A 12,434-nucleotide genomic window follows, 5' to 3' on the forward strand; every position below is an offset into this window, starting at 1 on the left:
TCCTGTTGAAAAAACAATGATAGTCCCACTAAGTGCAAACCAGATGGGATGGCGTATTGCTGTGGTAGCCATGCTGGTTAACTTCTTGCCGCACGGATCCCTTTAGCGGGATCATTTTCGTAAACAACCGCTGAATTGCAGAGCGCCAAATAAAAATAAAATTAAAAAATACAAAGAATATTTATCGTGAAATATACCAAAACACAGTTTAGCTTGTTGTTAATCCACCTATCGTGTCAGATTTGGAAAATATGCTTTACAGCGAAAGCAATCCAAGCGTTTGAGTTTATCAATCACTAGACAAAACAGTAAGAACAGCTAGCCTCAAATTAGCTTGGTCACGAAAGTCAGAAAAGCAATAAAATGAATCGCTTACCTTTTGATAATCTTCGGATGTTTGCACTCACGAGACTCCCAGTTACACAATAAATGTTATTTTTGTTCGATAAAGATTTAGTTTTATAACCAAAAACCGCCATTTGGTTTGCGTGTTATGTTCAGAAAACCACAGGCTCGTTCCAGTCCTGAAAGGCAGACAAATTCCAAAAAGTATCCGTAATGTTCGTAGAAACATGTCAAATGTTTTTTATAACCAATCCTCAGGTTGTTTTAACATACATAATCGATAATATTTCAACCGGACGGTAACCTATTCAATACTACAGAGAAAGAAAATGTCGCGCTACATCTCTGGCGCGCAGGAACTCATCAAAGGACACCTGACGCGTTTTGAAAAATCTCACTCATTTTTCAAAATAAAAGCTTGAAACTATGTCTACAGCCTGAGGAAGCCATTGGAAAATGAATCTGGTTGATACCCCTTTAAATGGAGGGGCAGGCAACGGAACAGGGATTTTTCCAAATATAAGGCACTTCCGGGTTGGATTTCCTCAGGTTTTCGCCTGCAAAATATTTTGACAGTTTTGCAAACTTTAGAGTTTTCTATCCTAATCTGTCAATTATATGCATATTCTAGCATCTGGACCTGAGAAATAGTCTGTTTACCTTGGGAACGTTATTTTTCCAAACATAAAAATTCTGCCCCCTGGCTGAAAAGTTAAGTGTGAATTGTAAGTAAATCACTGATTGTGTCACCAGCAAAACACCATCACACCACCTCCTCCATGCTTCACGGTGAGAACCACACATGCAGAGATCATCCGTTCACCTATTCTGCGTCTCACAAAAACACACGGCGGTTGTAACTTAAATCTCAAATTTGGACCAAAGGACATATTTCCACCGGTCTAATGTCCATTTCTTGTGTTTCTTAGCCCATGCAAGTCTCTTCTTATTATTGGTGTCCTTTAGTAGTGGATTCTTTGTGTGAAATCAGGCCTTCGTGGTCAAATTGCTGCAGTCTTCCCTGAACTGTTGATGTGTCTGTTACTGAACTCTGAAGCATTTATTTGGGCTACAATTTGAGGCTGGTAACTAATGAACTTATCCTCTTTAGCAGAGGTAACTCTGGGTCTTCCTTTTCTGTGGCGGTTTTCATGAGAGCCAGTTTCATCATAGCACTTGATGGTTTTTGCGACTGCACTTGAAGAAACTTTCAAAGTTATTGACATTTTCAACATTGACTGACCTTCGTGTCTTAAAGTAATGATGGACTGTCATTTTCTATTTGCTTATTTGAGCTGTTCTTGCCATTGATATGGACTTGGTCTTTTAGCCCTATTTGGTATCTTCTGTATACCACCCCTACCTTGTTACAACAACTGATTGGCTCAAACGCATTCAGAACGAAATAAATTCTACAGAATTTGTTACTACATGATTCCATATGTGTTATTTCATAGTTTTGATGTCTTCACTGTTATTCTACAATGTAGAAAATAGTAAAAATAAAAAAAAAGCCTTGAATGAGTAGGTGTGTCCAAACTTTTGACTGGTTGTGTGTGTGTATACAGTTGAAGTCGGGAGTTTACATACATCTTAGCCAAATATATTTCAACTCAGTTTCACAATTCATGACATTTAATCCAAGTACAAATTCCCTGTTTTAGGTCAGTTAGGATCATCACTTTATTTTAAGAATGTGAAATGTCAGAATAATAGTGGTGCTTTTATTTCTTTCATCACATTCCCAGTGGGTCAGAAGTTTACATACACTCAATTAGTATTTGGTAGAATTGCCTTTAAATTGTTTAACTTGGGTCAAATGTTTCGGGTAGCCTTCCACAAGCTTCCTACAATAAATTGGGTTAATTTTAGCCCATTCCTCCTGACAGAGCTCATGTAACTGAGTCAGGTTTGTAGGCCTCCTTGCTCACACATGCTTTTTCAGTTCTGCCCACAAATGTTCTATAGGATTGAGGGCAGGGCTTTGTGATGGCCACTCCAATACCTTGACTTTGTTGTCCTTAAGCCATTTTGCCACAACTTTGGAAGTATGCTTGGGATCATTGTCCATTTGGAAGACCCATTTGCGACCAAGCTTTAACTTCCTGACTGATGTCTTGAGCTGTTGCTTCAATATATCCACATACTTTTCCTACCTCATGATGCCATCTATTTTGTGAAGTGCACCAGTCCCTCCTGCAGCAAATCACCCCCACAACATGATGCTGCCACCCTCGTGCTTCACGGTTGGGATGGTGTTCTTCGGCTTGCAAGCTTCACCCTTTTTCCTCCAAACATAACGATGGTCGTTATGGCCAAACAGTTCTAAACTTCAAAATGGCGGCGGAAGGAATGGCAGCAGGTTTACGGGCGCCCAACCAATTGTGTTATTATGTGGGGGGGTTTTCACGTTATTTGTTACTTATTTTGTGCATACTGTTTCTGCAACCGTATCTTACGGCAAAAAAGAGCTTCTGGATATCAGGAATTTTTCACACACCTCGGATTACAAAAATGTTTTTTTTTAATATGAGGACGCACAAGACATTCTCCAAACATCCCACAGGGCCGACATCCCCGTTATTTGCAAGAGGAAGCGACGAAGGTACAGAGGACAAAGAGCCAGGTGCCTGGTCAGGACCCGGAGAAGGCGAGTGGGAAAGCTGCCATTACCGTCAATACTACTCGCCAATGTGCAATCGTTGAGCAATAAATTAGACAAGGTACGATCACGAATATCCTACCAACGGGACATCAAAAACTGTAATATCCTATGTTTCACAGAATCGTGGCTTAATGACAACATGGATATTCAGCTAGCGGGATATATGCTGCACCGGCAAGATAGAATAGCACACTCCGGTAAGACGAGGGTGGGCGGTCTGCATATTTGTAAACAGCTGGTGCACGAAATCTAAGGAATCTCTAGATTTTGCTCGCCTGAAGTAGAGGATATATTGTGATAAATTGCAGGTCACACTACTTGCCTAGAGAGTTTTCAGCTATACTTTTCGTGGCTGTTTATTTACCACCACCGACAGATGCTGTCACTAAGACCGCACTCAGTCAGCTGTATAAGGAAATAAGCAAACAGGAAACCACTCACCCAGAGGCAGTCCTCCTAGTGGACGGAGACTTTAATGCAGGTTAACTTAAATCAGTTCTACCAAATTTCTATCAACATGTTAAATGTACAACCAGAGGGAAAAAAATTCTAGATCACCTGTACTACACACACAGAGATGCGTACAAAACTAGCCCTCCATTTGGTAAATCCGACGACAATTCCTCCTATCCTCCTGATTCCTGCTTACAAGCGAAAATTAAAGCAGGAAGCACCAGTGACTTGGTCTAGAAAAAGGTGGTCAGATGAAGCAGATGCTAAACTATAGGACTGTTTTGCTATCACAGACTGGAACATGTTCCGGGATTCTTCCGATGGCATTGAGGAGTACACCACATCAGTCACTGGCTTTATCAATGAGTGCATTGAGGACGTCGTCCCCACAGTGACTGTACGTACATACCCCAACCAGAAGCCATGGATTACAGGCAACATTTGCACTGAGCTAAAGGGTAGAGCTGCCACTTTCAAGGTGCGGGACTCTAACCCGGAAGCTTACAAGAAATCCTGCTATGCTCTGCGACAAACCGTCAAACAGGCAAAGCGTCAATACAGGGCTAAGATTGAATCATACTACACCGGCTTCGACGCTCGTCTTATGTGGCAGGGCTTGCAAACTATTAGACTACAAAGGGAAGCACAGCCGCAAGCTGCCCAGTAACACGAGCCTACCAGGCGAGCGAAACCACTTCTAAGCTCACTGAGGCAAGCAACACTGAGCAATGCATGAGAGCATCAGCTGTTCCGGAAGACTGTGATCACCCTCTCCATAGCTGACGTGAGTAAAACCTTTTAACTTCTTATGGCTGCAATCCCGTTAACGGGATGATATGACAACAGCCAGTGAAAGTGCAGGGTGCCAAATTCAAACACATCTCATAATTAAAATTCCTCAAACATACATGTATCTTATATGATTTTAAAGGTAATCTTGTTGTTAATCCCACAAGTGTTCGATTTCAAATGGGCTTTTCAGCGAAAGCACCACAAACGATTATGTTAGGTCACCACCAACTCACAGAAAAATTCTGCCATTTTTCCAGCCAAAGAGAGGCGTCACAAAAAGCACAAATAGAGATCAAATGAATCACTAACCATTGATGATCTTCATCAGATGACACTCATAGGACTTCATGTTACACAATACATATGTCTTGTTTTAAGTTCATATTTATATCCAAAAACCTCAGTTTACATTGGCGCCATGTTCAGAAATGCCTCCAAAATATCCGGAGAAATTGCAGAGCCATTGTAAACATAAATACTCATCATAAACTTTGATGAAAGATACATGTTTTACATAGAATTAAAGATACAGCGGTTGCATTAAGAACAAGTGTGGCAGATTTCAAAAAGCTTTACGGCAAAACACAATATTCAATCTGAAAACAGCGTTCAGCCACAAAAGCAAGCCATACAGTTACCCGCCAAATTGTGCAGTCAACAAAACTCATAAAAAGCATTAAATCTTCACTTTGCTGATCTTCGTCGGAATGCACTCCCAGGACTCCCACTTCCACAAGAAATGTTCGTTCTGTTCGGTAATGTCCATAATTTATGTCCAAATAGCTATTTTTGTAGCGTGTTTGGTAAACAAATCCAACGTCAGGAAGCGCGTTCACTAAAAGCTGACAATGTCCAAAAGTTCCGTAACAGTCAGTAGAAACATGTCAAACGATGTATGGAATCAGTCTTTAGAATGTTTTAACATAAATCTTGAATAACGTTCCAACCGGAGAATTACATTGACTTCAGATGAGCGATGGAACAGAGCTCCCTCATGTGAACGTGCATGGTCAAAGAATGGTCAGGTCATAGCAGACCTGACTAATTCCCCTATCATTCGGCCCCGCTTCAGTAGAGGCATCAGACAAGGTTCTACAGACTGTTAACATCTAGTGGAAGCTGTAGGAAGTGCAAACTCATCCATATCTCGCTGTGATTTCAATAGGATCTTGGTTGAAAATCGACCAGCCTCAGAATTTCCACTTCCTGTTTGGATTTTTACCTGCCATATGAGTTCTGTTATACTCACAGATATATAATTCAAACAGTTTTAGAAACTTCAGTGTTTTCTATCCAATACTAATAATAATATGCATATATTAGCAACTATGACTGAGGAGCAGGCCGTTTACTCTGGGCACCACTGTGCACCTTTCATCCAAGCTACTCAATACTGCCACTGCAGCCATAAGAAGTTAAACAGGTCAACATACACAAGGCTGCAGGGCCAGACGGATTACCAGGACATGTGCTGACCAACTGGCAGGTGTCTTCACTGACATTATAAACATGTCCCTGATTGAGTCTGTAATACCAACATGTTTCAAGCAGACCACCATAGTCCATGTGCCCAAGAACACAAAGGCAACCTGCCTAAATGACTACAGACTCGTAGCACTCATGTCCGTAGCCATGAAGTGCTTTGAAAGGTTGGTAATGGCTCACATCAACACCATTATCCCAGAAACCCTTGACCCACTCCAATTTGCATACCGCCCTAACAGATCCACAGATGATGCAATCTCTATTGCACTCAACACTGCCCTTTCCCACCTGGACAAAAGGAACACTTATGTGAGAATTCTATTCATTGACTACAGCTCAGCGTTCAACACCATAGTACCCTCAAAGCTCATCAATAAGCTAAGGATCCTGGGACTAAACACCTCCCTCTGCAACTGGATCCTGGACTTCCTGACGGGCCGCCCCCAGGTGGTGAGGGTAGGTAGCAACATCTGCCACGCTGATCCTCAACACTGGAGCTCCCCAGGGGTGCGTGCTCAGTCCCCTCCTGTACTCCCTATTCACCCACGACTGCATGGCCAGGCACGACTCCAACACCATTAAGTCTGCAGACGACACAACAGTGGTAGGCCTGATGACCGACAACGAGACAGCCTATAGGGAGGAGGTCAGAGACCTGGCCGGGTGGTGCCAGAATAACAACCTATCCCTCAACGTAACCAAGACTAAGGAGATGATTGTGGACTACAGGAAAAGGAGGACCGAGCACACCCCCATTCTCATCAACGGAGCAGGTTGAGAGCTTCAAGTTCCTTGGTGTCCACATCAACAAACTAGAATGGTCCAAACACACCAAGACGGTTGTGAAGAGGGCACAACCAAGCCTATTCGCTCTCAGGAAACTAAAAAGATGTGAGATCCTCAAGGTTCTACAGCTGCAACATTGAGAGCATCCTGACTGGTTGCATCACTGCCTGCTCGGCCTCTGACCGCAAGGCACTACAGAGGTACTGGGCCGTACGCACTACCATCACTGGGGCTAAGCTGCCTGGCATCCAAGACCTCTACACCAGGCGGCATCAGAGGAAGGCCCTAAAAATTGTCAAATACCCCAGACACCCCAGTCAAAGACTGTTCTCTCTACTACCGCATGGCAAGCGGTACCGGAGTGCCAAGTCTAGGACAAAAAGGCTTCTCAACAGTTTTTACCCCCAAGCTATAAGACTCCTGAACAGGTAATCAAATGGCTACCCGGACTATTTGCATTGTGTGCCCCCAACCCCTCTTTTACGCTGCTGCTACTCTGTTTATCATATGCGTAGTCACTTTAACTATACATTCATGTACATATGACCTCAATTGGGCCGACGAACCAGTGCTCCTGCACATTGGCTAACCGGGCATCTGCGTTGTCCCGCCACCTGACAAACCCCTCTTTTACGCTACTGCTACTCTCTGTTCATCATATATGCATAGTCACTTTAACCATATCTACATGTACATACTACCTCAATCAGCCCGACGAACCAGTGTCTGTATGTAGCCTCGCTACTTTTATAGCCTCACTACTGTATATAGCCTGTCTTTTTTACTGTTTCATTTCTTTACCTACCTATTGTTCACCTAATACCTTTTTTGCACTATTGGTTAGAGCCTGTAAGTAAGCATTTCACTGTAAGGTCTACCTACACCTGTTGTATTCGGCACAAGTGACAAACTTTGATTTGATTTTTGTTTCATCAGACCAGAGGACATTTCTCCAAAAAGTACGATCTTTGTCCCCATGTGCAGTTGCAAACCGTAGTCTGGCTTTTTATGGCGGTTTTGGAGCAGTGGCTTCTTCCTTGCTGAGTGGCCTTTCAGGTTATGTCGATATAGGACTCGTTTTACTGTGGATATAGATACTTTTGTACCTGTTTTCTCCAGCATCTTCACAGGGTCCTTTGCTGTTCTGGGATTGATTTGCACTTTTCGCACCAAAGTACGATCATCTCTAGGAGACAGAACCCATCTCTTTCCTGAGCGGTATGATGGCTGCGTGATCCCATGGTGTTTATACTTGGGTACTATTGTTTGTTCAGATGAACGTGGTACCTTCAGGCGTTTTAGAAATTGCCCCCAAGGATGAACCAGACTTGTGGAGGTCTACAAAAAAAAAATTGAGGTCTTGGCTGATTTATTTTGATTTTCCCACGATGTCAAGCAAAGAGTTTGAAGGTAGGCCTTGAAGTACACCTCCAATTCACTCATTATGTCAATTAGCCTATCAGAAGCGTCTAAAGCCATGACATAATTTTCTGGAATTTTCCAAGCTGTTTAAAGGCACAGTCACAACTTAGTGTATGTAAACTTCTGACCCACTGGAATTGTGATACAGTGAAATAATCTGTCTGTAAACAATTGTTGGAAAAGTTACTTGTGTCATGCACAAAGTAGATGTCCTAACTGACTTGCCAAAACTATAGTTTGTTAACAAGAAATGTGTGGAGTGGTTGAAAAACGAGGTTTAATGACTCCAACCTAAGTGTATGTAAACTTCTGACTTCTTCAGGTGTGTGTGATTTAATATACACTGCTCAAAAGAAAAGGGAACACTTAAACAACACAATGTAACTCCAAGTCAATCACACTTCTGTGAAATCAAACTGTCCACTTAGGAAGCAACACTGATTGACAATAAATTTCACATGCTGTTGTGCAAATGGAATAGACAACAGGTGGAAATTATAGGCAATTAGCAAGACACCCCCAATAAAGGAGTGGTTCTGCAGGTGGTGACCACAGACCACTTCTCAGTTCCTATGTTTCCTGGCTGATGTTTTGGTCACTTTTGAATGCTGGCGGTGCTTTCACTCTAGTGGTAGCATGAGACGGAGTCTACAACCCACACAAGTGGCTCAGGTAGTGCAGCTCATCCAGGATGGCACATCAATGCGAGCTGTGGCAAGAAGGTTTGCTGTGTCTGTCAGCGTAGTGTCCAGAGCATGGAGGCGCTACCAGGAGACAGGCCAGTACATCAGGAGACGTGGAGGAGGCCGTAGGAGGGCAACAACCCAGCAGCAGGACCGCTACCTCCGCCTTTGTGCAAGGAGGAGCAGGAGGAGCACTGCCAGAGCCCTGCAAAATGACCTCTAGCAGGCCACAAATGTGCATGTGTCTGCTCAAACGGTCAGAAACAGACTCCATGAGGGTGGTATGAGGGCCCAACGTCCACAGGTGGGGGTTGTGCTTACAGGCCAACACCGTGCAGGACGTTTGGCATTTGCCAGAGAACACCAAGATGGGCAAATTCGCCACTGGCGCCCTGTGCTCTTCACAGATGAAAGCAGGTTCACACTGAGCACATGTGACAGAGTCTGGAGATGCCGTGGAGAACGTTCTGCTGCCTGCAACATCCTCCAGCATGACCGGTTTGGCGGTGGGTCAGTCATGGTGTGGGGTGGCATTTCTTTGGGGGGCCGCACAGCCCTCCATGTGCTCGCCAGAGGTAGCCTGACTGCCATTAGGTACCGAGATGAGATCCTCAGACCCCTTGTGAGACCATATGCTGGTGCGGTTGGCCCTGGGTTAATGCAAGACAATATGTGGCTGGAGTGTGTCAGCAGTTCCTGCAAGAGGAAGGCATTGATGCTATGGACTGGCCCGCCCGTTCCCCAGACCTGAATCCAATTGAGCACATCTGGGACATCATGTCTCGCTCCATCCACCAACGCCACGTTGCACCACAGACTGTCCAGGAGTTGCGGATGCTTTAGTCCAGGTCTGGGAGGAGATCCCTCAGGAGACCATCCGCCACCTCATCAGGAGCATGCCCAGGCGTTGTAGGGAGGTCATACAGGCACATGGAGGCCACACACACTACTGAGCCTCATTTTGACTTGTTTTAAGGACATTACATCAAAGTTGGATCAGCCTGTAGTGTGGTTTTCCACTTTAATTTTGAGTGTGACTCCAAATCCAGACCTCCATGGGTTGATAAATTTGATTTCCATTGATAATTTTTGTGTGATTTTGTTGTCAGCACATTCAACTATGTAAAGAAAAAAGTATTTTAATAAGAATATTTCATTCAGATCTAGGATGTGTTATTTTAGTGTTCCCTTTATTTTTTTGAGCAGTGTATATTACATTACACACACACACACCTACCATTCAGAAGTTTGGGGTCACTTAGAAATGTCCTTGTTTTTGAAAGCAAAGCATGTTTTTTTGTCCTTTTTAAAATCACTTTAAATTGATCAGAAATACAGTTTAAACATTGTTAATGTTGTAAATTACTATTGTAGCTGGAAACGGCAGATTTTATTTATGGAATATCTACATATGCTTACATAGGCCCATTATCAGCAACCATCACTCCTGTGTACCAATGGCGTGTTGTGTTAGATAATCCAAGTGTGTATCATTTTAAAAGGCTAATTGATCATTAGAAAACATAATTGCAAAAGGGTTAACACAGCTGAAAACTCTTGTTCTGATTTAAAGAAGCAATAAAACTGGCCTTAGTCTAGTTGAGTATCTGGAGCATCAGCATTTGTGGGCTCGATTGCATGCTCAAAATGTCCAGAAACAAAGACCTTTCTTCTGAAACTCGTCAGTCTTTTCTTGTTCTGAGAAATGAAGGCAAGAAATTGCCAAGAAACTGAAGATCTCGTACAACGCTGTGTACTACTCCCTTCACAGAACAGCGCAAACTGGCTCTAACCAGAATAGAAAGAGTGGGAGACCCCGGTGTACAACTGAGCAAGAGGACAAGTACATTAGAGTGTCTAGTTTGAGAAACAGACGCCTCACAAGCCCTCAAATGGCAGCTTCATTAAATAGTACCCGCAAAACACCAGTCTCAACGTCAACAGTGAAGAGGCGACTCCGGGATGCTGGCCTTCTAGACAAATCTCAGACTGGCCAATAAAAAGATGGGCAAAAGAACAGACATTGGATAGAGGAACTCTGCCTAGAAGGCCAGCATCCTGGAGTTTTGAGTTAGCAAAGGGTCTGAATACTTATCCTGTTTGGGCTGCAGCCCTACACCGGTACACTTATGATAACATCCAGCTCAAGTGCAGGGCGCGAAATTCAAAATATATTTTTTTACAATATTTAACTTTCACACATTAACAAGTCCAAGACACCAGATGAAAGGTACACATCTTGTGAATCAAGCCAACATGTCCAATTTTTAAAATGTTTTACAGGGAAGACACTATGTAAATCTATTAGCTAACCACGTTAGCAAAAGACACCACTATTCTTACTCCATCAGTTTATTACTCCATCAGTAGCTATCACAAATTCGACCAAATAAAGATATAAATAGCCACTAACCAAGAAACAACTTCATCAGATGACAGTCTGATAACATATTTATTGTATAGCATATGTTTTGTTCGAAAAATTTGCATATTTCAGGTATAAATCATAGTTTACATTTCAGCTACAATCAGAAATTGCACCGAAAGCAGCCATAATATTTACAGACACCAACGTCAAATACCTAATTACTCATCATAAAACATTTCTGAAAAATACATAGTGTACAGCAATTGAAAGACAGGCATCTTGTGATTCCAGACAATATTTCCGATTTATTAAATGTTTTACAGCGAAAACAAAATGTAGCGCTATATTAGCGTAGCCACAATAGCCAGAAACACTTGGGCGCCCACGACCAGTTCACATGCACGACAGATATTAGAAATAGCATCATAAAATGTTTCTTACTTTTGGTGATCTTCCGTCAGAATGTTGGACAAGGTGTCCTTTGTCCAGAACAGTCGTTGTTTTGATCTGGAACGGCAAATATCCCTCTTCATTTAGCATGGGCACTTGCCAAGTGGTACGGATCTCTCCAACGTAAACAAAGTCAGAAAACGGAACACGGCAAAACTCCCGAAAAAATGTCAATAATCTGATTAAACTATATTGAAAAAACATACGTTGATATGGTCACATGTATCAAATAAAATCTAAGACGGAGATGTTAGTCGTTCATAACGACAGCTAAACAGAAGGCATATCCATGTCCTCTTTCGCGCGCTCCAGAAACAGGAAGTGGACAGTCACGTCAAAGAAAGAGCTTTTATTCCACCTTAGACCAAGATAAACACACAAAAAATTCTCTCAACCTCTTGACCAACCAGGGGAAGGTGTATGAAGTGTATGTAGCCTCTTACGTCTTATGCCCATGTATAGGCAAGAAGTTGAACAGAGCATAGATTTCTGACATTCCACTTCCTGGTCAGGAAAAGTGCTGCAGAATGACTTCTGTTTCACTCAGAGAAATAATTCAAACGGTTTTAGAAACTAGAGTGTTTTCTATCCAATAGTAATAATAATATGCATATTGTACGAGCAAGAATTGAGTACGAGGCCGTTTTGAAATGGGCATCTTTTATCTGGCTACTCAATACTTTCCCTTGCAGCCATAACAGGTTATCTAAGTAAGGTATTTCTGTTTTTGCTTTGCCATTATGAGGTATTGTGTGTAGATTGGGGGGGGTAATCAATTATAGAATATGGCTGTAAACTAACACAATGTGGAAAAAGTCGAGGGGTCTGAATTCTTTACGAAGGCACTGTGTGTGACTGCTATTAAAGCTACATGTAATTATTCAATCCTAAAGTACCATGACCTTTTAACATTACAAAAAATGTGTTATCATAAATTTTGATCATAATCTTTAAAATGTAAAGTCTATTTCAGACTCTAACACCC

General features: G+C 42.5%; 1 protein-coding gene across 2 annotated transcripts in view; it reads left to right on the forward strand.

Annotated features, from left to right (window-relative positions):
- The window catches only part of LOC120026490 (high affinity copper uptake protein 1-like), a 35,442-nt gene that overhangs the window by 15,554 nt on the left and 7,454 nt on the right, over window positions 1–12,434 (forward strand). The gene's annotated exons all lie outside the window — the stretch shown is intronic.

This window comes from Salvelinus namaycush, chromosome 31 (assembly GCF_016432855.1).
Source record: "Salvelinus namaycush isolate Seneca chromosome 31, SaNama_1.0, whole genome shotgun sequence".
NCBI classification, from domain to species: Eukaryota; Metazoa; Chordata; class Actinopteri; order Salmoniformes; family Salmonidae; genus Salvelinus; species Salvelinus namaycush.